The sequence below is a fragment of the Heterocephalus glaber genome, unplaced genomic scaffold (genome assembly GCF_053883595.1).
Source record: "Heterocephalus glaber isolate CG9 unplaced genomic scaffold, H.glaber_assembly_v1.0 deba00001481, whole genome shotgun sequence".
Taxonomy (NCBI): domain Eukaryota; kingdom Metazoa; phylum Chordata; class Mammalia; order Rodentia; family Bathyergidae; genus Heterocephalus; species Heterocephalus glaber.
Window position 1 is genome coordinate 31,096,973 of NW_028258317.1, and position 27,167 is coordinate 31,124,139.

At 39.7% G+C, this 27,167-nt stretch overlaps 1 pseudogene across 1 annotated transcript in view; it reads right to left on the minus strand.

Moving 5' to 3' along the window:
• Positions 1 to 5,252: 5,252 nt before the first annotated feature.
• Positions 5,253 to 27,167, minus strand: part of LOC106008827 (diphosphoinositol polyphosphate phosphohydrolase 2 pseudogene) — a 48,663-nt pseudogene continuing 26,748 nt past the window's right edge. Inside the window, exon 4 of the transcript XR_002392514.2 lies at positions 5,253 to 25,012. The product of XR_002392514.2 is annotated as a diphosphoinositol polyphosphate phosphohydrolase 2 pseudogene (transcript). The remainder of the gene's footprint in view (positions 25,013 to 27,167) is intronic.

The window sequence follows — 27,167 nt, forward strand, 5'->3', positions numbered from 1 at the left end:
AAATGCAAAAGGCACACAGAGCAAGCAGATAGACAACAATAAACAAAGACAAACTTTGGCCAGGTAAAACCTCTGGGGCCGAATGGATATGGACCCCAACCCAGGGAGTCGCCCTTCTGAGGACTCCAACCCAGTGAGTCTGCTTGCTGTCTCAAAGAAACTCTAGATAGGGGAACCTGTGCCACATCCATCTTCCTCCTATCTACCCACAGTGCACTAAGAATCATTCGATTCTTACCTCTACAGGCTTTCCTGATAAACTCCTGCGGGTCGGGTGATCAGCGATAGGGCCTGACTGGGGCTGGCCTACCCGGAGCCCTGGAATACCATCAGGGCGGCCTCTCCTTTTGCAGACCAGTGTCCAGAGGGGTCAAACACCGCCGATGTCTGATCCTGGTCTCTCCTAAAAAGAAACAATGGCTCCAGGATAATAATGGCTCCAGAGCAGCTGGCTACCTCGCTGGGCCCTCCAAGAATGTTAGACCCAGCAAGAAAGAACCAACTAGAGACTGATATTAAATCCACACAGGAGTTTATTACTGGCTGGAACCCGAGCCAAGAATCAGACTCGAGCCCCAACTGGGGGGAGATAAACATGTTTTATACACCTTTGAGGCTAACAGTTCCTAGACCCCCCTATGGGATAGAACTAGCAAAGCAAGTGAAAGGTACAGAAGCAGAATGTCCTGCTGTTAGAACATTTGTAAAACAATAGTTGATTGTTATTTTTAAAGGGACTCTTTAAGGGGAGGAGGTTTCTAAGCTTCCTCCCTCTGAATTCATCTAAAGGACAGGCAAGGCAGGTGGGTCAAGTAGTAATATGGAGTCTGTCTTGCTAAGTGGGGTCCTTCAGTAACCCAAACCAGAAGCCCTGGTGTGCACCCCCAACTACAGTACCCAGAATTGTTGGCCTTACACCCACACCCAGGACTAAAGTACCTAGAAAATTCTGCCTACCTCAATCATAGAACTACACTACCCAGAATCCTTGTTGTGACCCCCCCCACGCACACAGACAACATTTCCCAGAAGATTATGCATGCCCCACCATAGGCAGAAGCCTTAGCACACCCCCTACCCCCTTACCCATAATCCTAAGTGTGATGCTCCCTCCCAGGATGCAGTACCCACAAATTCTGTATGCCTCAACTGCAGAACTACAGTACCCAGAAACTTCAGCATGCCACTACCCCCCATCATGGTTCACAGTATCCTCCCCAGGACACCACTTTTCCCTTAATTATGAGCCCTTAAAAGGACCTTGCAAACTGCCTTTCCTTTGTTGAGAACTTTTGGCAAGAGCCATTCTCAATCAGCTGGCTCATAATAAAGGACTCCATTCAATTCAGAGTGTGGCGCATCTCTATAGTTCCAACTACAGAGGCCCTATTACACTTCTTTCCTTTGAAGATAAATGACTTCCTGAGTCCTAGATTATAAACAGCTTCCCCCAACAGCCTTCAGCCTTAAAAAGTGACAAAATATACAGATAGCTGCAGGAGGCCAGAAGCCTGGTTTCTTTAAAAAAAAAAAAAAAAAAAAATAGGATGAGCTAAAAACAATGGCTGAAAGTGATAAAGCAAGTATAAAGATCTGTATTCTCTCTATGTGCACTACCCTTCCTTACTGTAAAAGACCTTTGCCCACCTGTAAACAGGGAGATGGTGACTTGAGGCAAATGGATCCCTCCATCTCCTTGGAGCTAGCTTTAAGTAAATCCTTTTTATCTAAATATATGACCTCCTTTGGTTTAGTCAGTGGCAAGCAGACAAGCAAACGTGAGCATAGGAGCCTAAGCGAGTGGTAACAGTTTTGGTGACTAGGAAGGTATTATAGATAGATGAGCTAGGTAGATATCATAGGGAGTCAGATAGGGGTAAGTCCTCAAGAGTGCCAGGACAAAGATGAGACAAACCACAGCTCCACATCAGTTGAAAACTAGGCCTCAAGATGGAGACAAGATGACCAGACCCACATACTTCTTCAAAGAACTGGCCTTGGTAAAGTATAGTTAGGCATCAACCACCCTGGGAGTGACCAGAGACCTCTGGACCCACTGCCCCCTAAGAGGATCCTTGTTCTTTCCATTCATGCTTACTATGTGACTCATTTCCCAATTGGACCACCATTACCTAAATGGCTATACTTGTAACTTTATTGGATGTTCATGGCTGTGGCCCATGTTGTACCCTCGTGGGTTTCACCCTATAAAACTTCTCTGTAAATTGGGGTCCTTGAACTACCCACTCAGGACCCCTCCTGCCCTTCAGGAGCTTTCCTATCAGTTAATATCTTCCTACTTTTAACCTTCATCATCCCTAGGACTCATTCTTTGATTTCTAGAGAATAAGAACTTGGCGTATCATAGAGTTAACAGGTTGGGAGATATAATATTTCATATTTCCCAGAACAAAGGGACTTTAGTTTCTGCTCCTGAGACCCATGCATCCTAGCTGTAAGGTCTGACCAAGGCACAATTGAGACCACTGAGGCAGGCAAAGTCCAAGCAACATGCAATGAGTTATTGCCATCTTCATGCAGATGGGCCAAGGGTGAGAAGGCCATTGGCACTGAGAGGAGGGTGCCCATGGTTGATATAGGGCATTTCAGGTAAGGGAAGGGGCACTGGTCAAGAGAGTGGAAAATTTTAGAGTCCCTTGGGTGATGGGCCTGGGGCTTCCTGATAAACAGGGTGGTGGTGACAGCACCAGGGTGCCTGCTGGCTTCTTGTTATCTCTGTGCTCCTGTAGATGTGGGTACTGGGTCTGCTGGGGCGGGGGTCCAACTTGAGGGACCTGTTACTAGCAATCAGTGGTATATGGGGTGGAGGACTGCCTGCTCCTGGCTAGCTGAACCTATAGTTGGGACTCCAGGGACATTCCAGCAGCTGCCATGGACACCTTTGAATCCTGGAAATAATCTCCTTTTTTCCTATCTGTGGCATTATCTGCCTATAAATGCCTTTGTTGGTTACAGGAAAAAGGTCTGGAAAGCTCCAATCTGTTTAACTTGAAAGTTCAGAGTTCCATCTGATTTGGAGCTGATGGGCTCTGCCTGGTTTTAATACAGAAATTTTTAAACCCTTAAGCCTTAAAACACCCAGGCTCTTATTTACTCCTACTTGTCCAGAAACAAGTGGGCTCACAATGTCTCCCAATAGATGATACTTTATACTTCAGTATAACCACAATATAAGCCACCACAATATATATTCACTCTGTTAGCCTTATCATTCACAATGTATATCCTGCTATGTTTTTTCTGTTACATATATATCCTGTTAGCTGTAGTGTTCACAGTGTATGCTCTGTTAGACCTAAAAAGTTCTGATATATATATATATAGCCTACCTTCACAATGCATGTTCTTTATGTGAACAACCTGTTCCTAAAGAAAGCCCCTAACCACAGGTCAATTGTGACCCCTGCTTATCTGCTAAAAACTTCTGCCTCTGTAAAATTCTGCTTTGCTTGCCTCTAGCCCCCTCCCAACTTAAAAGTAGGATATATAAAACTCCCCCTTTTCAGACACTCAACACCCAGGCTTTTCAAAGTATGAACTTCTCTGGGCCGACCAATCATTAAAGTGTTGGTTTTTCTTTCATCTCTTCGAGTAAAAGTTCCAGTTTTTTCTGCAGTTCAGAATTTATACAACAGTTTCCCGCTGGAAAGTGCACTCCAGGGATCTACTATCTCCACAATTTGGACCTCTCTTAGGTCATTCAGCAGTGCCACTTGAGTGAGGTATGGACCTTCACTATTTGGGGCCAATCAGACTTATTGCAGGTCATTTTGGGGCACTGATTGGTGTCAGAAGAGATTAAGAGGTTAAAAAAATACCAACTTTGGTTTAGAATACTTCTTTGTTCTGGTCTGCTTTGATACTTTATTTTATTTTATTTTATTTTATTTTATTTTTCTCTTCTTTTATAACCACCTTTATTTAGGATGAGCAGCAGGGTTTCAGTACCATCTAAAATTATTTAAGCCATTGGGGCTTCAAGTCATTCTGAGGCTTCTTTGTGAGCCAATATAGACGTTCTTGAGCCATTTTTCAACAAAAGAAAAGTTTAGATTTAAAAGTTTTTAAAGATAAAAAAATGCTTGTGTGTTTTAATAACTGTTATTGTTATATTTAATCTCGAGAGATTATAGAGAATTGTGAACACTCTGAGCCAAATTTGAGTCCTTTATTGCCACTGGTCAAGAGCAGCTAGTGCTCAAAACCTCTGGACCCCAAAAAGCAACTTGCAGGGGTTTTTTAAGGGCCTCTTCTAGTTGGGGTAGGCACAGGGAGAGGGGGGGCACAAGAGGAATTTTACAGAACCACAACTTTGCTAAGTTAGTGGGGGTCAGGGGAAGTTTCACAGTTTACTTGAAACAAAACAAGGTCATAAAGATAACATATAGCTGCAGACTGCTCTACCAAACAGGATGCAGGGAGAGTGATATATCAACCAAGGGGACTCAAGACAACAAGGAATCAGTCAACTTTACATGAAATGGAGGGGGAATGGTGATGAGACACAAAATGGAGTCAGGTTGACAATCACATTATAAACTGCTCCAAAATGAAAGTGCTTGCGCTACTTTGCAGCTCTGTAAAAGTTTTAGTTACCTGTGACTTTAAAAAGGTGATTTTTTTATTGTGATACACCATGGCCTCTATAACTGAAAGCACACTGATTTAATAGAGCTGTCCTTTAAAAAATTCATTAAAATAAGATGGGCTAAGATACAGATGTTTGCCTTTGTGTTTTTCTTTGTGGGAAATATTGTTTCTAAACTGATTTATTTTTCATTTAGATAATACATATAAAACTCTGACCCTCTATATCTAATTTTAGTATAACAAAAATCTCTTAAATTGACTAAGACCTTGTCTGGGGATTTAGCTCAGTGACATCATGCCTGCCTTGAAAGTGCAAGGTCCTGAGTTCGATCCCCAGTACCAAACCAAAAAAACTGACTAAGATCTACAGTAAGTTAAGGCAGAAAATAAAAGTTTCAAAGTATTCGAATTCAGTTTAGGCAAGCAATTTCCTCTGAGATATATATTTCTCACCTGGCTACAACCTCAATCCTATCTTCAGATATGCAAATTTAAGATTAAATATTAAGATTATTAAAAACATGACAATAATACAACTTTTAAAAAGCTGACAACTTGAGCCCCTGCTCCACCCATGCGCTCCACTTAGCCACGTGGGCACCTGCAGGGCCCAGTCCTGCTCCACCCCCCCATACCCCCCATCATCTGTCCACCCCCCCCAACACCTCTGGCCTCCTGGCTCTTCTGATACCTGCTTCCACACTACAGAGGCACAGGGGATTATAAAGGCCCTTGTCCTGAGCTCCACAAGATAGAGCAGAAGTGAGCAACAGAAAGAGGACCTCTCTCAGGCTGCTCAATGAAAACTGAAGCTCAGTGGGAAAGTAAAGAGAATCTATACAATAAAGGCACACTAGACCACTGTACTTGGTAAATTGGAGGGATCATCACCTCCCATCGGAAGCTGCACTATCTTCAGGGGAAAGGGAACTGGAACCTCCAGTAGAACCTTGCAGAATTCAACCCTGCAGAAAAACAGGGAGCTAAACTTGGGACTAGCAGTGAGAAATCTGCCTGAAACTCACAGGTCTGCTACTGGCTTGCTGAGACTCATTGACTTGTATCTGCACACGGATGTCCACGTTGTCTACTGTGACAGCAGAGACATACCCTGAAGGAGGCCCTTCATTTTCATTTTTTTGTTATTTGCAAAAAAAGAAAAAAATTTTTCTCTTATTTTTAATTATTAATTTTTTTCTACTCTTTTCAAATGTTTTTCTATTCTTTATTCTTTCTTTTCTCTTTTCTTTCTCTCTCACTCCTTCTCTTGCTGTACCACATTGCCCTTCATCTCCCTATTTGTTCCTTTCTGGACCAAATTTGGATTTCTCCTTCATTTTTCTTTTCTTAGCTTTTTCTTTCTCTTGATTATTAGTTTTAAAGGAAAGTAAATACAGTATCTAGCCTCCCTATTGCTGTTAGGTGGTTCTGTTTACATCTTTGTTCTTTCATTCTGCCTTTTCCTCTTTCCTTCAACAGTTTCTTAGAGTTTGGGTGATCTTCCTGTATTTTCTGGCCTCACTCCTAATCTTTCCTGATCTTTCTACCTTTCTGTCCCTCCCTCACCAACTCCTTTTAACTCCCCATCCCGAAGGGTAAAGTTGCTATATTGAAGACTTTATTCACTACAAACCTATGTTGGGTTGGTCATCAACTTTGATTTAATTCATACAGTCAAATGTGGTAGATTAATAACTACCACAAACTGTCATTTTCTAAGCTGTGCTTGATGCTATGGTCTTGCTGATTGTAGCATTTCGGCTAAGATGTTGTGATTGATCTAATCATTTGTCCTTCCTGGTATAAAGAAAATGAAATAGCCTCAGAGTCATTAGAGTCTTAAAACCTAAAGACCAGCTTTATCTGGAAGATACCTCTGAAAAGCAATCATTCCACAAGGGTTCCAAACACAAGCAACAAAGATACCTACATTAAGCAATTTTGAAATATCAACCCAGGAATTAAACCAAGGAGAGTACCAAACACAAAAATGAGAAGACATTTAAGCAAGGCACAAACTCAGGCTTCCACCACACAAAAGGCAAATTCTGGGGGAAATGAGGTGAAAAAGTCTGATAATCAACCACCAGCGCATCCTGAACTGATAGCACAGGAAGTAACAAAACAGATGAATGAGGCTCTAGATAAATTCAAAGCAGAAATAATCTCCCAGAGAACTACAGAGATGGTGAGCAGAGTGAAAGACATGATTAGAGGCTCTAGAACAGAAACAGGTAAGAAAATAGATGAGATCAGAAACATGCTGGAAGCCATGAATGCCCAGCATAAGAAAGAAATGGAAACCATGACTGCCCAACATAAGAAAGAAATGGAATCCATTAAACAGATTCAAACAGACATTTAGGAGATTAAAAACTCCATTGAAAGCATGCAGAGCAGATTAAGAGAATATCAGATATAGAAGTCAGGACTGTGGTTAAGGACCATGAAAACAGAGATTTCTTAAAAATACTAAGAGACCATGAGAAATCAATCCAACAGCTGCTAGATAATGCAAAGAAGAATAACATAAGACTGATAGGAGTCCATGAAAAAGCAGGAGAAAGTACAATTGACATAAAAAAAAACCTGTTCACAGAAATAATAGTTGAAAACTTCCCAGATAGAGGCAGAGAATTGGACATACAGATAAGTGAGGCACGTAGAACTCCAACTAGCCATGATCAAAAAAAATCTACACCTAGACACATAATAGTCAAGATCCCAGAAACCCAACAGAAGAACAAAATCCTACAGGCAGTTAGACAAAAGAAACAAATCACCTACAAAGGAAAGCCCATCAGAATCATGGCAGAATTCTCAACACAAACCCTCAAATCAAGGAGACCCTGGAGTGAAGTATTTCAAGCCCTAAAAGAAAATAACTTCCAACCTAGACTGTTGTATCCTGCAAAATTATCTTTCAAAATCGATGGGGAAATTAGATACTTCCACGATAAAGAACACCTGAGAAATTTCATGAACACCAAACCAGCACTACAAGCAATTCTAAACAATATCCTAGAAAAAAGCAAGGAAGGTCACAACTCCATGAGGCCCAACAGAGGGAAGCCACCAGGCAAGGTAAGACACTAAAGAGAAAGGGGGGAAAAAATAAGAAATAAAAGAGCTAACAAAAGTAAAACATCATGACAAAAATAAATCAATATCTATCAATTATAACCATCAATGTTAATGGCCTCAATTCACCAATCAAAAGAAATAGACTGACAATGAATTAAGAAGCAAAATCCAGCAATATGCTATACAAGAAACACACCTAAATCAAAAGGAAATTCATAGACTGAAAGTAAAAGTATAGAAAACAGTTCTCCACATGACAGGAACCCAGAAAAAAGCAGGCATAGCAATCTTATTTGTAGACAAAGTAGATTTCAAACCAAAACTAATTAAGAGAGACAAAGATGGTCACTACATCCTTGTGAAGGGAAACATCCAAGAGGAAGAGATGACAATCCTAAATATATATGCACCAAATACGAATGCCCCCAACTATACAAAACAAATATTAATGGACGTGAAAAACCAAATAAGCACTAATACAATTGTAGTGGGGGACCTCAATAACCCACTATCACAAATAGACAGATCATCTAGACAAAAAATTAACAACGAAATTCTAGAACTGAAACAAGCTATTGAACAAATGGACTTAATAGATATTTACAGAGTGTTCCACCCCACAAAATCAGAATGCATTTTTTTTTTCAGCTGCACATGGGTCATTCTCCAAAATAGACCACATGCTAGCGCATAGGACATGTCTAAGTACATGTAAAATAATTGAAGTTATCCCCTGTATAATGTCAGACCATATTGCAATGACATTGGAGGTCAATAACATAAGAAACCACAAAACTCCCACAAACACATGGAAATTGAATAACACCCTACTGAACAACCAATAGGTCACAGAGGAAATTAAAGAAGAAATTAGACAGTTTCTACAAGTAAATGAAAATGTTAGTACAACATACAGGAATCTATGGGACACAGTGAAAGCAGTTCTATGTGGGAAATTCATAGCAGTGAATGTCCATATTAGGAAAATAGAGAGAACTGTTAAATAACCTAATGCAGAACCTCAAGCTACAAAAAGAAGAGTATAACAAACCCAAAGCTCATACAAGAAAGGAAATTATAAAGATTTGAGCAGAAATCAATGCAATGCAGACTAAGAGTACAACACGAAAAATTAAAGAATCAAAGAGTTGATTTTTTGAAAAAAATAAATAAAATCGATAAACCTTTAGCCAACCTTATAAAAAAAAAAGGAAAGAAAAGGTTCAAATCCATGCAATTAAGAACAAAAAAGGTGAAGTCAAAACAGACCCAGCAGAAATCCAGAGGATCATCAATACCTACTTTGAGAACCTGTACTCTAATAAAATGGAAAACACAGAAGAAATGGACAGATTCCTAGATACATACGAATTGCCGAACTTAAATGAAGAAGACATAGAAATTCTAAGCACCCCAATAACAATGAGTGAAATTGAAAATGTAGTAAAAAAAAATTTACCAACAAAGGAAAGCCCAGGTCCTGATGGGTTCACTGCTGAATGCTACAAAATATTTAAAGAAGAATTATCACCATTACTCTTTAAACTCATCAAGGAAATGTAAAGGGAAGCAATGATTCCAAATTGATTCCGGGAAGCAAGTGTTACTTTGATTCCAAAACCAGGGAAAGACCCAACCCAAAAAGAGAACTACAGACCAATCTCCCTAATGAACATAGATGCAAAAGTCCTCAACAAGATACTAGCAAACAGAATACCAAGTGTCATCAAGAAGATCATACACCATGACCAAGCTGGATTACTCCCAGGGATGCAAGGATGGTTCAACATTTGTAAATCAATAAATGTAATACACTATATCAACAGAGTCAAGGAAAAAACCCATATGATCATGTCAATAGATGTAGAAAAGGCATCTGACAAAATCCAACACCGTTCATGATAAAAACACTACAGAAAATTGGAATAGAAGGTCTTCATCTCAACCTGATTAAGGCTATTTATGAAAAACCAATAGCCAACATAATACTAAATGGTCAAAAACTGAAAACTTTCATGCTAAAATCAGGAAGAAGACAAGGATGCCCACTATCACCACTCCTGTTCAATACTGTTCTGGCAACATTAGCCAAAGGAATTAGAAAAGAGAAAGAAATAAAAGGAATAAAGATAGGAAAGGAAGAAATTAAACTGTCATTATTTACTGATGATGTGATACTTTACATAGAAGACCTAAAAAACTCAGTCAAAAGTCTTCTAGACCTCATTGACAGATTCAACAGAGTAGCTTGATATAAGTTCAACAGTCAAAAAGCAATAGCCTTCTTATGCACAAATAGCAGACTCACTGAGAGAGAAATTTGGGCAACAGTTCCTTTTACAATAGCATCCTAAAAAATGAAATATCTAGGAATCAACCTAACAAAGGAAGCAAAAGACCTCTACACTGAAAACTACAGCACTCTGAAGAAGGAGATCAAAGAGGATATAAGAAAATGGAAAGATATCCCTTCTTCCTGGGTAGGAAGAACCAATATAGTGAAAATGGCCATACTTCCAAAACTACTACATAAATTTCATCCAATGCCAATTGAAATTGCAACAATATACTTCACAGAACTAGAGAAAACAATCCAAAAATTCATTTGGAATCAGAAGAGACCTAGAATAGCAAAAGTAATTCTAGGCAACAGAGACATGGCTGGGGGTATCACAATCTCCAACTTGAAACCATACTACAAAGCCACTATGATGAAAACAGCATGGTACTGGCAACAAAACAGACCTGAGGATCAGTGGAATAAATTAGAAGATGCAGAAACAACTCCAGACATACTCAGCAACCGCATCTTTGACAAAGGAGCCAACCACTCTCGTTGAAGGAAAGATAGCCTATTTAATAAATAGTATTGGAAAAACTGGATCTCTACCTGCCAAAGATTAAAACTAGACCCATACCTATCACCATCCACTAAACTAAGATTGAAGTGGATTAAAGATCTAAATAGTAAGACACAAGCACTAAACTTGCTAGAAGGTAAATTAGGTAGAACTCTTGAAGACATTGGCATAGGAAAAGACTTTATGAACAAAACCTCAGTAGCATGGGAGCTAGCACAAAGAATCAACAACTGGGATCCCATCTTATTAAAAAGCTTCTGCACTGCAAGAGAAACCACAAACAGAGCTAAGAGACAACCTACAATGTGGGAAAAAAATTTTAGCACCTGTTCTTCAGACAAAGGTCTACTATTGAGAATATATAAAAAATTGAAAAAACTCAGACCCCCCAAATTCAAAGACCCAATTCAAAAATGGACATCTGAAATGTACAGACATTTCTCAAATAAGTAAAAGCAGCAAATAAATATATGAAAAAATGTTCAATATTACTGGTCATTCAAGAGATGCAGATGAAAACAGAGAGATTCCATCCTGCCCCAGAAAGAATGGCTGCTCTCAAGAAATCAACCAATAACAAATGCTGGTGGGGTGTAGAGAAAAAGGAACCCTTCTCTATTGGTGGGAGTGCAGACTGGCACAACCACTGTGGAAATCAGTATGGAGATACCTCAAAGAACTAGGGCTAGAGGTCCCATTTGACCCAGCTATTCCCCTGCTGGGTATCTTCCCAAAAGAATTAAAAGAATCATACTATAACGATATATGTGCACCCATTGTTTATAGCAGCGCAGTTTCTAATAGCTAAAGCTTGGAAACAGCCCAAGTGCCCATCAATTGGAAACTGGATAAAGAAGTTTGTAGCGAACAGGGAAAGGGGACATTACCAGAACCTCTGCAGTAAGTCCTAGTTTCCTGCGACCCATGGCAGTACACAGCGAATTACAGGAAAGGTAGAAAAACGAGACTGAGAAGAAGATGAGATTTGGGTCTGATCAGTGCTGCTCTGGGTGGCAAAGAGGAAAGCTCTCAGTTTACCGCTCTTTTTATTCAGTACATTGGGAGAAACAAATGTAACAAATGACTTGCAGAGACTTCAGTACATCCACGAGAACAAGATGTAACAATCCAAGAACAATGAGGAAGTGAGTAGATGTTTGTTCTTCCCAGGATGTTTTCACAGGATGTTTCTTGTCCTGGAGAATCACAGCATCACCGGATCATTGAGGCCTCAGTTGTGACCGGAGGCCAAAATGGAATTATGTCTCGGAATTCCATAGCTGGGCTGTAGGCAGAACTAGGCTAACCAAATGATTTTTCCCTAAAATTATGTAGCATTGCTCCCGACAGAAGATGTGGGGTTTTTAAAAATAAAATGGAGTACTACTCAGCCATAAAGAACAAGAAACTAGAGACATTTACAGCTAAATGGATGCACATTGAGGCCATACTCTTAAGTGAAATAAATAGGACACACGTGTAAATATCGAATAGTTTCTCTAGTGTGAGAAACTGAAAGTGTAAATAAGGATTAAAATGATTAAAATGAATAACTGATAATCTGAAATAGGAAAATGTCCAAAAGTGTAGGAGTGGTGGGAGGGGAAGAGGAAAGGAAAGAAGGGAAAGGGAAAATTATGAAAAAAGAAAAAAAAACGGAAATGAAATCTATGTAAATAGGGAAGGGTGGAGGGGGTGAAGTGTGCACAGGTAATGGGGAAAAATAAGAACTAAGATATATCACGTATAGGTACAAGCACCCAATGATAAATGTAAACATATTGTGTACCTAAAATGTACCAATAAAAGAATTTTTAAAAAGCTGACAACTTATAACTTTAAGTTTTTGTTTTATGTGTGTTGGCATAAATGTATATATTATGTTATGCCCATGTGTATACTTGTATTCATATATTTTTAGATGGTACCAAATTACTTTTTTTAAAGTGCTCAGTAACAAAAAACATAAACTCAAATATCTTTCTGTTCACATGACTTTAAAAAAATGTTTTAAAAGATATAACAAAGGTACCCTCAACTGGTAACATAAACTTTCCCTGCATTAGCCAATCAAATTTACATTTGAAATTTTTTAATTTTAGAAAAGTTTCAGTTTCACAAAATTTTTTTAAATTACATAGCATAAAAATATAATTGAAATTTTTGAGTTTGTTAGGATCTTAAAGACTTAAAAGTCAAAGTTGGTTAAACATTGCGATAATATAAATATATCATTGGCTGGATATTCTTTTATTTTAAATTATTTAGCTTCTCAAACAATGATATATAGCAATACTCAATACAAAATGTGCTTCTAAAATTAGTACAGGGATGCCTCTTTTTTGCTAGATATTAATTTAAAAAGTTAGAGTTTACAGCAAAAATGGCCTTTCAATCTCTGATAAAGAAATGAAAATCATGGTGTTTTTAATTTTTGTTTGGGGTTTTTTTTTTGTCGTGCCTGGGATCAAACTTAGGACCTTGCACTTGTGAGGCAGGTGCGGTGCCACTGAGCCTAATCCCTGGCCCAAATCATGCTTTTTAATAAATAGCAAGTAAAGACCCAGATCTATTTCTTGTCTCTATGCTGTGAATACATTAGTTTCAGGATTAGCTTGTTCCAAACTCCAGCCAGGTGTGGTGGTGCACCCCTATAATCCCAGCACTTGGGAGGCTAAGAGAGGAGGATCACTGCAAGTTCAAGGCCAGCCTGGGCTACATAGTGAGTTCAAGGCCAACCTGAACTGCATAGCTAGATCCTGTCTCCAAAAGAAGTCCATTTGAGAGCTTTCTTACTGCCTCTATATAAAAAATAGACAATTTTGTCTCATTAACTTATGTCTAAATAAGCATTGCCTAGCCATGCTGTGCTTCTTCCTAATTTCCTGAAAAAGCTGGGTCCACATTTACATAGATAATAACTTCCTCAACTCTAAAATGATGAAGCCAGGAGGTGCTAATACAAAATAAATATTTCTCCATATAGTTCTTAGATCTTTCTAGATTTTCTGAGCTATTCTATTTTCAATGCCCAATTAATAAAGTTCCTTTTATAGTCTTCCAAGTGGATTCACTTACGGGCATCCTTGTAATCCAAAATAGTTTGCTTTTGGTGACATAAAAATTTGGTTATAAATAATTCATTGGGGTCAATATAAAGATTTAAATTCAAAAGCCCCAAAAAACCCTTCAAAAGATTTATGCCAGAGACCCCTGCAGACAGGTTCCAGTACCCAACTGCCCAAGGTGTGATGCAGGCCTAAGAAAAAGAATACACTAAGAGACAGAACTAAGAGAGGGAAAATGGGGTCCCAGGATGACCAATGCTGATGCGACCAACAAAGGTGCTGGACAGTCCCAGGCACTGAGTTTTATTGGCAATCAATTGGGGTAAAAGTGATGTGTGGTTTCTATGGAAATTAATGTAAACAAGGCTCAGAAAGGACAAGACAAAGCATTCTCAAATTAGGAACAGAATATATGATTGTAGTTGGAACATTGTCCTTCTAGTCTGAAGGTTTAGTTGTGGGAATGGAATTTGGGTGTGAGTTACCCTGATCTCGGCACATAGGCTTCAGCCAGAATCACTTCTATAAACAAACCAATTGTGGGGTTAGCTCTTCATGGCCTGCTTTGGGCATAATCAATATTACAGTCCTCTGCAGATTTATATAATATTTTGTTATATTGTGTGCATGCAAATGGAATTTAGAGATATTGACAACTTAAAGATTGTTTTAAGATATTGTGTTTGTCAAAGGTAATTGTTAAAAATTAAATAGATAAATAAAATCTCTAAGTTATTTACAATTAAGTTAAAATACTGAAGACATTTGATAAATATAAATTCATATATTCTTTGTTTAAAATTTATAAATGATAATATAAATATTAAATATACTTCACAGATTATTGATATATACCTCATATACATCACTACTATAAGACCTAATATCTAAAAGTATACTTTTGTCAAGCTATAAGCCAATTAGTAAAACTGAGCTTTTAAAAATAAGTCTCAAAGCAATTGATCTGTTCATCATTTTAAGATAATTATTTGTATAAGCACACCTTATTTAATATTCTAATAACAGTTAGTTTTTAAAAATAAAAAGTCTTTTGTCATAAAGAGTTATCAGCTTTAAATTGTTCTTTTTCTTTTTCTTTTTTTTTTTTTTTTTGGTACCGGGAATTGAACTCAGGTCCTTGCGCTTGCGCAGCAGGCAACGAAACCACTGAGCTAAATCCCCGGCCCAGCTTTAAATTGTTTATGCTGCCTAATGCTAGTAGTTATAAGAGATACTAAAAAGGTTGCTTCCTTCTCTATAATAAATAAACTGCTATTATTTTAGTATTTATCTAGTCTTTGTTTAAATTAAATACTTAAAATGAGTTTTTATTCTTAAATCACTTTGTTTTTACTAAAAATCCTTGTAATGTTCAAAAACAATGATTTTGGGTATTTCCCACCTCAAATATGTTATATATGTGTGTTCTTTTTTAGATATACAGTGCTTACATCAATATATGACAGTTTGAGACACAAATATGAGTTAATAAGATTCTTTTATTTTCTTTTAGTTTTGGGGGGTATCAGGGATTGAACTCAGGACCTACGCTTGTAAGGCAGGCAGTCAAACCACTGAGCTAAATCCCTGGCCCAATAAGATAATTTTAAAATACTGATGCTCTATCAGGGTGGCATCATTTTATAATAACATAAAAGTTATGTTTCTGCTATGAATTGATCATATATGTTAACAGTATAACTTTTGAATAAAATATTTCTGGAGACAGTTTATTCTAAAATTATTTTTTTTAAGTATAACACACAAAAATAATGTCAAAATTCATTTAAAAGAATAAAGCTTAAGATATTGATCTGTTCTTAATAAAATTTAAAACAAAAATATTTTTAAAGTATTTTAAAATTACTTGTCAAAATAATTTCTTGTGTTCCCTATTACCTTGTTAACATTAAATGTTTTAAAATTTAGCCTTAAAAAGTTCATTTTCCTTAAATATCAGTTTAAAAGTTTTTGTTTGTTTGTTTTGGGGGTTTTTTGGTACCTGGGATGGAACTTGGGACCCTGCGCTTGTGAGGCAGGTGGCAGAACCACTAAGCTAAATCCCTGGCCCAGTTTAAAGTTTTATTTTACAATTCTGGTTACATAAACTATTAGTATGTATGTGATTTTCTTTTATTTAAAAAAAATTATTATCCTAATATAATATAGTCAGTTGTGATTGTTGTCTTAATATGCTATAAAAATAGTTTTGCTAAATTATTACCATATATATATTGCTTATAGTCATAATACTGACCAAAGCCACATTCCTGTTGGTCAATAAAAAACAGCCTTGCTCAAAAATATTTTTTCTCGGGCCAGGGATTTAGCTCAGTAGTTTCGCCGCCTGTTGCGCAAGCGCAAGGACCTGAGTTCGATCTCCGGTACCAAAAAAAAAAAAAAAAAAAGTATGTTCTTGAGTTCGATTCCCAGTACTGGGGAAAAAAATTATATATATATACATATACACACACACACACACACACACATGTTCTGTGTTGGCAAAATAAACATTAATTTTTGCACACTATATTCAAAATTGTTTCCAGTTCTCTATATGTGCCAACAAAATCCTAAAGGTGATACTAAAGTATAATTCTTAGTCTTGCATGCTTTCTCCCAAATGATAATTCATACCCGTTGATGGAATTGTCTTGGTGCAGGAGACCACTAGGTGATCTGTGAGTGTATTCACAGAGTTGCTGGGAAGACCGGGTAACAAGAGATTAAAGATAATCTCCAGGACATGCACTCACTGTGTCCCAGGCACTCCCTGCTCCTTGTAGATAAGGAAAGAATGTCTCCCTGAATATGTTTATTTAGATGTATGCCTTGCGATAGCTTGACTCTGGGAACAGAATTTACTGTTTCCATTTGTGTAATCTCTATAATGTTTTAACTTCTTTCATGAATACTGTATCCTGTTCTGCAGTGAAAGTATGTGACTAGTGACATGTAGCAGCTCACTGTGTAAGATATAAAAAGAGGAATAAATAAAGATCTTGGTTTTTGCTCCTCTAAGCTCTGACCCCCTGTGCCTCACTGTTTTGTGTCTTTCTTTTCCAAGTAAATCCTTCTCCCTTCAGGACCCCCCATACCAGTTTACAAAAAGAGGAGACTTTTATATATTTGTTTGATATTCCTTTCTAACAAATCAAAGCTTGCTTCACAAAAATATTGGATTTCTTTAATTAACTTGGCTACTATGTTTCTTAGTTCAAGTCCACTATACAGACTAAATTTGGTTTGCTCTTATCCACTTAATACATGCTTAGAAGGTTTAATAATTATTTGGCAAAGTTGTAATGTTTTAGGGTGCTGCTTACAAGATAGACAATATTAAACTTGACAATAAGCTCTAGATAAATTTAGCCTAAGACTCACTCTTTCTAAATCTCTGTTATTGCTCAAATTTGGCAAAAAGAATTTTTATGACACTAAGTCTAATCATTGTCATACTCTCCCCACCCTGGGCCATGTTCTGACTGACCATCACCAGGGAAAGCTACCTCAGCACTAAGAGACAAGGCTGCAGATGGTTAGTTGGCGATGGCTTTTTAAAAATTACATTTAGAGACAAAGAGGGAAAGCTGCAAGCATCAAAGAGTCACCTATGTGTCAACCCTACCAAAATAAATAGAGCTTCTGAGGTTATAAGAGGATTCTTATGCATGACTATCTAAAGGAAAAAGCCCTTGAGCAGGTGTAATGCTCAGATATCCCCTGACTTTGGCTTCCTTTTGTACTTGACTTCACAGCCTTTTAGTGATAATCTTTCAGGCTCAAACATCTGGCTTCCCTTTGCTTCTGTTCCAACTACCTTTAATGAAATCAACAGGCCAGTCTAACCTGAAACACCCAGCCAGTGTGGCACCTCAATGCCCTCAATAATGAGGGCTAAAATAAGCAAGGAGGGAATTGTAACTAGCACTAAAAAATAAAACTCTTTTTCCTTTACACATGAGTGGCTTCCTGAGGCCTAGGGCATAAACAGCTTCCTCCACCACCCCTCAGCCCAAATAACAGGGACAAAATATAAATATGCCAGCCCCAGGAGGCCAGGAGCCTGGTTTCTGTTCCATTTTTTAAAAATGAGCTGAAGATGATAGTAATTTGAGGCAAATGGGCCCCTCCATCTCCTCAGGGCTAGTTTTAATAAATCTTTTTTCCTTTTTGCCCAAATATATGCCCTCCTTTGATTTGGTCAGCAGTGAGCAGACGGACACAAGCATATGAGCCTACTATCTGGTAACAGATTTACTATACCACTCAACCCTTCCATTCCTGGGTAGACAGCCAAAACAACTGAAAACATGTATTCATGTTTCCATTTTTGTTTCCAAATATTAAAAAAGTCAAGATTCTTATTACACTAATTATTTCAAATGAGACCATGCAAAGCAATTCACTGTCTTTATGTCTTCACAATCTTTATGCCCCTTCAGTTTTTCTGCTTCATACAATGGTGTAACTGACAGAAAACTGGATGGCTTATGCTTGGTTAGAAAAATCTCATGTCTTTACAGAAACAACATGCAGGACAGTTCCTAATTTGTCTGAAAGTCAATTTAAAATAAATGCTTATTTCTGTTTATACAGGAGACACATGAAACTGAAATTTAGCTGCCCAATTTTATTTAGTTACCCCACAAATGAGCTCAAAGGATAGTCTAACATAGCAAACTTTGGAGAATTCAGATAGTAGACATTATTTGGTATCTTTAGCAGATTCCACTTTTCACTTAAATCTCCTTAGAACTTTCCCTCTAATTTTGCTAGACTAGGTTCCAGAAGTAACGTGTCAGGGCCCACAGTCTGTGAATTAAAGCTAGGGGAGTTCGAGGCCAATGAGTACCTTTGCCTTGTGGGGTGACTGGTACGCAGAGTCTTCACTTCCTCCACCCGTAAAGCCATGAGGCTCACAGGGCAAGATAACATTGGCTAAGAACCTGACTTTTCAGAACAATGCAGTAGAGGTTAAAGACCCACTTTGGGGGAAAATTCAGATTCCCTATTAACCTATATTCGATTCTTAAAAGAATGCTTTGTTCTTCTTTTACTAGCTCATGGCACCCACCATCACTGTTCCTTCAGTCATTCACCATCCCCTCTGATGTGTACTCAATAAATAGTGGCAGGCCTGGGGAGTCTTGTCTTTGCCTAATATGAGGCATTGACCACCCAGCCCACCATTTATCTGCAAAGTTCTTTGTCTTTTAACCCTCACAGTACCTCTTAAGCAGGTACCTATGGGGCTTGGCCAGCCTCCAGTAGAAACCGTCATGTGAAATTTAAGTGTGAGGGGTTGGGGATTTAGCTCAGTGGTGCTGCCACCTGCCTCATAAGTGCAAGGTCCCGAGTTCAATCCCCAGTACCAAAAAAAAAAAAAAGAAAGAAATTTAAGTGTGAAAAATATATTCTATTGTATATATTATACAAATTTTTGCTAGTTGCATAGACCAAAGACAGTTGGTTTGCTAAATAAATAGCACTGAAGAAAATCCAGAACCAAGTGGCACTACTTAGTCCAAACGTTTCTGACCAAAGAAAATTGTACAATAATATTTACAGGCAAATTTAAGAGATGGCTGACATTAAACTATACATTTTACATATCAAGTACATAATCTAAAAGTTTGTGAAATATGTTTATTCATTATTACCTCTGAAAATACTATTGTCAAGCCTGCCCTAAATCAACAGGAAAAACTGGCTGCTTTTAGTGAATACTACCAGCTTCCCAGTAAGTGAGGCAAATGGACTAAAAAATATGGTTTATAACCCCTTGGCACCAAACAGTCCTGTAACTGTATAATACCTGAACAGACTGTCCTTGGGGAGCTAGGTCATAAACATGCCACTCCAGATTCCTTAGCCCCTTCAATATCTATATAACCCTAATTCCTTTCCCAGTTAATTGCTGATACTTCTCCTGTGGTGTTATCCCATCCTCTCAGGGATGAAATCTCTTCCAGCTAGCTGCCACTATCTCTCTGCCATTGACACACAGGACACATGGATGTGATAAACTCAGCTTTTCCCAGCTAGTTGTTTAAATCTCCTGATTTCTAGTCCCTGTTAACTGGAATAAACTTCTCTTTCTCTCACAACAAACAACCTGTTTTTTGTTGACAAGTGGATTCTTTATAACAATTAAGTCAAAGATAAATTCCCTTTAAGTACTTGTAGCAACATTTCGGGTGGAAGCAGCCTTATATACACAAAGAAACCAGTTTTGCCACAGTTAAGTATATAATTTAAAGAAATTTCAGAGATTACTGAGAAAGTCTTAGTACATTTGTGCTTGATAGAAAATGTTGATTTGTGGGACTTTAAATGTTTCCTTCAGAAATAAACACCTAGAATACATAACCTCTGCACAAAGAAAAATATAAAAATTCTGTATGACCATGTTTGATTACACTACATAAGTTGGAATGGAAAGTCACTGGTTGAAAGTTTTTCTACTCTGCTCATTCCTCTGACAGCATTGATTTGTGAACTAACAATTATATTTAGTTCAGTTACATTTATGGCCCAGATAATGGCAACAATTTTCCTTATGTGAGAAACCCCAGCCCTGTCTTTTCTATCAAAAATATGAACAAAAGGGCCAGGGATGTAGTTCAGTGGGCCGCGCCTGCCTGGCAAGCACAAGGTCCTGAGTTCAATTCCTGACACCAGAAAAAAAAAATATGAATGACAGAGTGTCTCCATTTTGCACTCTAGTTCACTCTAAGATACCCACCCCCTCCCCTTTTTGAGCACAGTGAGTTACAGAAAATGTTTGTTCATACCAGGAACACAGATCACAGTCAAAGATAACTTATCAACAGCCAGAGACTTTCCATTCCCCGTACCCTCATTCTCCTTTTCCCTTATCAACCCTGCCCAGCAACCCTTCAGGTCCTCCCTGCTGCTTAAACTAGCTAATCAGGATACATTGTGAACCTTCAACCCAGCCAATGGGAAAAAGATCAGCTGCTTCTCACATGTTAGGGATAAAAAGGTGTGCGGCCTCCCTGCACACCTGCTACCTCATGCTAGTGTTCTTGTGCCCTTTTGTAGAAGTAAAACCTTGCCCTGTTGAGATTTCTTGGTGTCTGAGTACTTTATTATCTGCATTGACAAATTGAGTCTGTGGGTATATCCCCAACACTGAAAGGTAAGGACTATTTTTAGCAGCCATTATTTCTTTAAAGGTTAACAATTTATAGAGCAAATGTTTAGTTTTTGTTTTTGTTTTGAGACAGGGTCTCACTATGTAGTTCCGACTGGCCTTGAACTCACTATGTAGCCTAAGCTGGCCTCGAACTCACGGTGATCCTCTTGCCTCTGCCTCCCAAGTGCTGGGATTGCAGACATGCATCATCATGTCTGGCCTATAGAGCAAATGTTTTAATTATACTTTTTCTACTTTGTACTCAGCAATTGTAATATTTACAAAAGGCTAATGGCTACATTAAAAAAATTCTTTCACTCAACCCCACACTTTAGTCAAAGCTTTTTCCTCCTCCATTACCTCTGACCTCAATGGGGAATTGTGGGAGTTTCAGAAAAAATATAAACACACTTTAGATGGGATCCTTTATTTTAAGTGAGAATAAAGACAAGCTCAAGATAAAAATCATTTTTAATTCAGATATGTTTCAGTGCCCCAAAAGTTATATGACAAACAATACTTACTGACAACCTAGAAAAGATGAGACATTCAAAGGTGCCCTGACAATATTAAAGATGTAACAGTGGAATGGCAAGAAGGCCATTTTCCTCCCCTGTGATACAGCCATTACTGACTGGCACTGAAATTTAGAAGCTAATTCTTTGGTCACTGGTAAACAAGATATTTAACTGGAGAAGTGTCACTAAATTTAAAACTGAAAATACAATTTGAGAGCAATGTACACTGAGGAAAATGTGGTTCTAAGATATTCTAAAAGAGAGATTATAGATAAAAGAATTGGCAACTGAGTATGCTAAATAAATTCCATGAAATACAGTTTTCATGACAATGTACTTCCTAAATTCTAACAATATTTCCCTAAAAATTAACAACTCTATAGAGTTATCTTTCTTTCTTTTCTTTTTTTTGGTACCGGGGGTTGAACTTAGGACCTTGTGCTTGCCAGGCAGGCGCTGTGCTGCTGAGCTACATCTCCAGCCCAGAGTTATATTTTATTTTAAACTACTATTGACTTTTAGGGTGAATAACCACATCTAGCAGATAATGAGATGATACCAATTGCGAAAATTCAGAAAATGAGTTGACAAATTCCCAGAAGACCAAATTGAAATTCTTTGTCAAAACAGAACCAACCGGGCATGATGGTGCACGCCGGTCATCCCAGCACTCCGGAGGCTGACGCACAAGGATCACCATGAGTCAAAGACCAGACTGGACAACATAGGAAGTTCAAGGCCAGCCTGAACTACATAGCAAGACCCTGTCTCAAAAAGGAGGACCATACAGAAATGGCCTGAATCTACAATTTATGAATTAAAAATCATGATTCCATAAAATAAGTTCTGGGATTGGTTGGATTTTATTACCCAAAATATTTTAATTATTTCCACCATAGATTTATTGAATAAGATAATGGTGCAAATGAGAAAACAATTTAGGAGGAATATACCTATTAAGTAATTTGATCTGAAAAAATATGCAAGATTAATTATATAGACAAAAGACTGAAAATTCTGTGAAAAAATGACAACCAAAATATCACTGGGAGAGAGGGCATTTTTAAAATTCCATACAACTTTTTTTTTTTTTAACCAGGGATCAAACTTGGGACCTTGCACTTGGAAGGCAGGCAGTGGAACCACTCAGCTAAATCCCTGGCCCTAAAATTTCATATAACTTTAGTTAATTAAAATATTTTACACTGTTTTTAAAGATTTGAAAGCATCTGAAAACCATGCAAATTGTTTGAAATTCCTGCATGGCAACGTCAGACGGTTTTCAAGCATCATTCAGATGTTTGCCAAGGACAATAGAAGTCCTCCCATATTTTCTATATTACATTACATGGCAACCCAGAGGTCAGTGCAGCATCCACAGGCATTATTAACCGGAAGGGAAGGAACTGTGGAATTTCCATTGGTTGTAGAACAACCCAGCTTTAGTTTTTCTAGATACTCTGCATATACAGGCTTAAGACATTGGGGAACTTAGATAGAATCTTCTACTTTGAACCATAATCTCTTCCTTCCTATACTAATAGATGACAGATCCCCCAAGTCGAACCCCTGCCCAAACAAGGAATCCCTCCCCCAAGCAGCCCTGCTACCTGCATCCACAGGAGGACAGAGATAAGAAGCCAGCCTGTTTATCAGCCAGCCCCAGGCCCATCACCCATGGGACTCTAAAATTTTCCACCCTCTTCATCAGTGCCTCCTCCCCTACCTAAACTGCCCCATATCAACCACTCACACCCTCCTCTTAGTGCCAATGGCCTTCTCACCCTTGGCCCATCTGCACCCTGATGGCAATAAACTCATCCCATGTTGCTTAGACTTTGTCTGCCTCTGTGGTCTCAATCACGTCTCAGGCTGACCTTACAATAGAATCTTCCCAATCTTCTAATATTTCTGTGACAGTAAGAACACAAATATATGTTCTGTGCTTTAAGTCTTGGTTCTCAAATATGCCAGGAGACTGCCTAATTTTCCTTTGACTCCCAACCTCATAAACTTCCCTCGAGGCAGCACTGCCGGCTTCACCTGGGGCTCCATTCCTCCTCCTGGGACAACACAGAAGCATCTCAACAGAAGCACCTCGGTCCTGCTCACTGAGGAAGCACACACTGCCAGCTTCTTGAAGCCCTTGCAGTCATAGATCCATGTCTGGTTGGGCTTGAACTTCATTTTAAGGCGGTTCAGACAGCCCCTGCTACCCTTCTGGACAGTCAGGCAAAGTGGGCTTATCAGTGGCGGCTGCATGTGATGGGTGGCAACGCCTGTCATGCCAGGACGCGGGCCTCTGCGACTTTGTGCGGGAAGCTCCCACTGGCGCTCTGTGGCTCATCAGGAGGGCGAGGCCTGGCGTCCTGGGTCCAGAACCAGGGGGTCCCAGGCAGGGGTCAACAAGGCCAGTGGGACTCTAGACAGCATGCTGCTCAGGAATTGGGTCCTGAACGAAGGCCATGGTCAGAGAGACATCAGCCGGTGCTCTCTGGTCTCTCCTCCTAGGCGGCCATTTATTGGATGTAAGGCACTGAGGATTTCTGTGGCAGGCCGCCCAGGAGTTCATGACAGGAGCGCAACGAGATCCAGACAGGGGCATGGTGTGGCAGCCTTAGGTGCACCACCTCTGGTCCCACCACCTCACCTCAGATGTAACACCTGAGGAGATGGGCAGGTCACTGGAAAGGGCGGGCGGGGCTGGGTCACAGGAGTGGCAGGCCCGGTCATGGGAAGAGGAAGTGTATGGTCAGGCTGCCTCGGGAGTGGGCACCACCGGCTGCTTCAAGGAAGGGGGCGGGACCGAGCCACAGGAGAGGGTGTGGCCAGACCATCTAACAGAGGTGGAGGGGTGTGGCCTGGCCGACTCAAAGTGGGTGGGGCGGGGCTTCGCAGAGGTGCAGTAGGAGACTCCTCCACCCATGCTCGAGGAGCCTCGCCCCAGCGAGCCCCATGGCCTGAGAGGCCTCTCTGTGCAGCACCACGTCCTGTCTAGCTAAGGGCTGGGCTAGAGGCTCACAGGGGTGTTGTCCGTTGGGAAAGAGGTGTCAGCGACTTCTAAGAGAAGTAGCCGCTGACCTGTGTTCACCAGCATTAGACAAAGGGTCCTGTCCCACCTTTGGACAACGTAGGAGGTCAGAGACACCTGTGGGAACCCCATGGGGCAGAGGTGAGGCCTTGGCCCAATGCTTCTGCCCACATGGCCTGGGGCTATTTGCTCATCCCGACAGTGGGCCAGGAAAACTCTCAAGATGGCTGCATGTTTCACACTTCCCCACCCCTGTGTACTGCCTTGCCCTAAAGCTCCAAGCTCAGCCTATGCTTCCAAAGGCTTGAGGGTCCCAGGCTGACCTCAAGGACCCACATGACACCCCTCCGTGCCCTCCTCACAGCTCAGCACTCTGCCTTATGGCACCCTTCTTGCCTGTTCTGCCATGCACATGTCCCTCCAGACTGGTTGGGAGCCCAGGTCCACAGAACCCAAAATAGGCTATCAAGACCCTCTATATGTACAGACCCAGGCAGCTGCCACACAGGGGTCCTCCCAGGACATCATCCCAGGAAGTCACAGCAGCACATTTTATTAACCAGCAAATTAACCAGTTACTCCGTGTGCAACGATGGGTGTGAACCATGATCCTCTTGACTCCCTTTGGGAAGCCATCTGGACTGAGTTTGCCATCTTGGCTCCTTTGTGGAAAGCATCTGCAGGGAGGGAGGAGCAAGTCTTAGACTGGACTGGGGCAGGGTAAAGGAACACTCCTGAGGACCTTACAGGCAGGAGGGCTCATGGTAGCTCCAGATCCCTCACCTAGGCAGGTATCTAGAGCCCTCTTGGGCCTCCAATAGGGCTGACTCTCTCTGCACCCTTGACCTGCTGCCATCAGGGAGGTCAGTTTCATCCTTTGTGCCCAGAACTCTTTGCTTCTTTTCCAACAGGGTCATGCCCTGGCAGAGATGTCCAGCAGGGGATCCTGGGCCCCTGTGTGTTCTCCTCTGTGTACTGAATCAGTGAAAAGGGACTGGAAAACTCAAGACTGCCATTAATGCATTTTTTGCACCTTACTATTTTTAAATTACTCTTCTTCAAATTTTTAAAAACAATGACACCTCTGTGTATAATTTAGGATGGATCGTCACATTAACTTTTTTTTTGGTACTGGGGATTGAACTCAGGACCTTGTGCTTTTGAGGTGGGCACGGTGCCACTGAGCTAAATTCCTGGCCCAATCACAGTAACTTTTGTTTCCCTGATGTATATTTTTATACATAAATGCTAACTACTGAATTTTTGTTTTCATCTTTGTTCAAATTATTTTTTTTTGGTACCAGGGATCAAACTCGGGACCTTGCGCTTGCGAGGCAGGTGGCAGAACCACTAAGTTAAATCCCCAGCCCTACTGTTTATTGTTTTAAAGGACAAAAATCTTAAAAATATAATTTGCTTTACAAATAATAAAAATAATTTAATTGAAAATATTAGATTTATGTGTGTATGTGTGTGTGTTACTGAAAATTAAACACAAAGTCTTGCACTAAGCTACATCTCTGCCCCCATTTTTAAAGACAGAGCCTCCCTAAGTTGGCCAGGCTGGCCTTGAATTTGAGATCTTCCTGCCTCAGCCTCCTGTAGCTGGGATAACAACAGGCACCACCACACCAAGCATTAGAAAATTACTTACAGATATAGAATGTAAACATTAAAGAAACATGCCTGACTCCTAATCACATTGAAATAAAATTTCAGTTTCTATTCCATAGTTAATAATAAAAAGAAAAAACCCTTAGACAAGTTAACCTAATCACAATGAAATAAAATTTCAGTTTCTATTCCATAGTTAATATTAAAAATAAAAAACCCTTAGACAAGTTAAATTTGACAAAGGAAAATAAAGGATTCTCCTACAAGGCAGCCCTCAGTTCCAGAGAAGGTTCAAAGAGCCAGGGCATGCAGTGGGAAGGGCAGAAACTGTAAGCTGAACTGACGACTACTCCCTCTATCCTCCACTGACATAGCTTGTATTAAGAAAACTATAATACATACTACTGATAAAATGTAAATTCTTTTCAATGTTGGAGTGAATATTCTTTTTTACTACATTCATGGACATGGTTTATTATAGCAAAAGGAGACAGATTAATATCACTCAAAGAAAGAGGTACATGAGCAGGTCTATAAGAATTTCAGTTACAAGCTTCCAGTTGTTTTCTACCAGTGGAGCCTCAAAAATCCTAAATGCTCCTAGCAGCAATGTTTGGTACTGTGCAGAAAACATTGCCCATCAGGAAAGTTTCCCCAAGGTTGATGCCCTCTCTCCCACCTCCCTCTTTTTTTGTGGTTTTCTGTTGACTTTTTGTGCTGCTGGGGATTGAACCCAGGACATAGCACATGGTACTCAAGTGCTGCACCACTGAGCTATACCATACACCAATACCTTTCCACCAACACAATACCCTGCCCCTTTGAGAATGACTTACCTCCCGATTTTTATCTACAGTACCTTTTTTTTTTTGCTCTTTCTTTTCACTCTGGTCATATTTACAAGGGGATATTTAAGCTTGTGAGTCTGATTTATTTCATTTATAAGAGATGCAGTCTACAACTTGTAATATGGCATTGGATCTTAACATATTTTGACTAGAAGCAATGGAAAGTTGCAAGGTTGCTGAGTATGTCTCATCTCCACCCCACATAGCTGCTGCTGGCAAACCCGCTACATCAAGAAAAGTGCACGTCCCAGTCCTCAAGGTAAGGGTGTGCTCGCACCCAGCCTGTGCAACCCCAGCCTCGCAGTGGCACAGAGAAAAGCACCCTGGAGCCAGTGCCTACAGCTTTCTCGAGAATAGAGCGTCTCAGTCT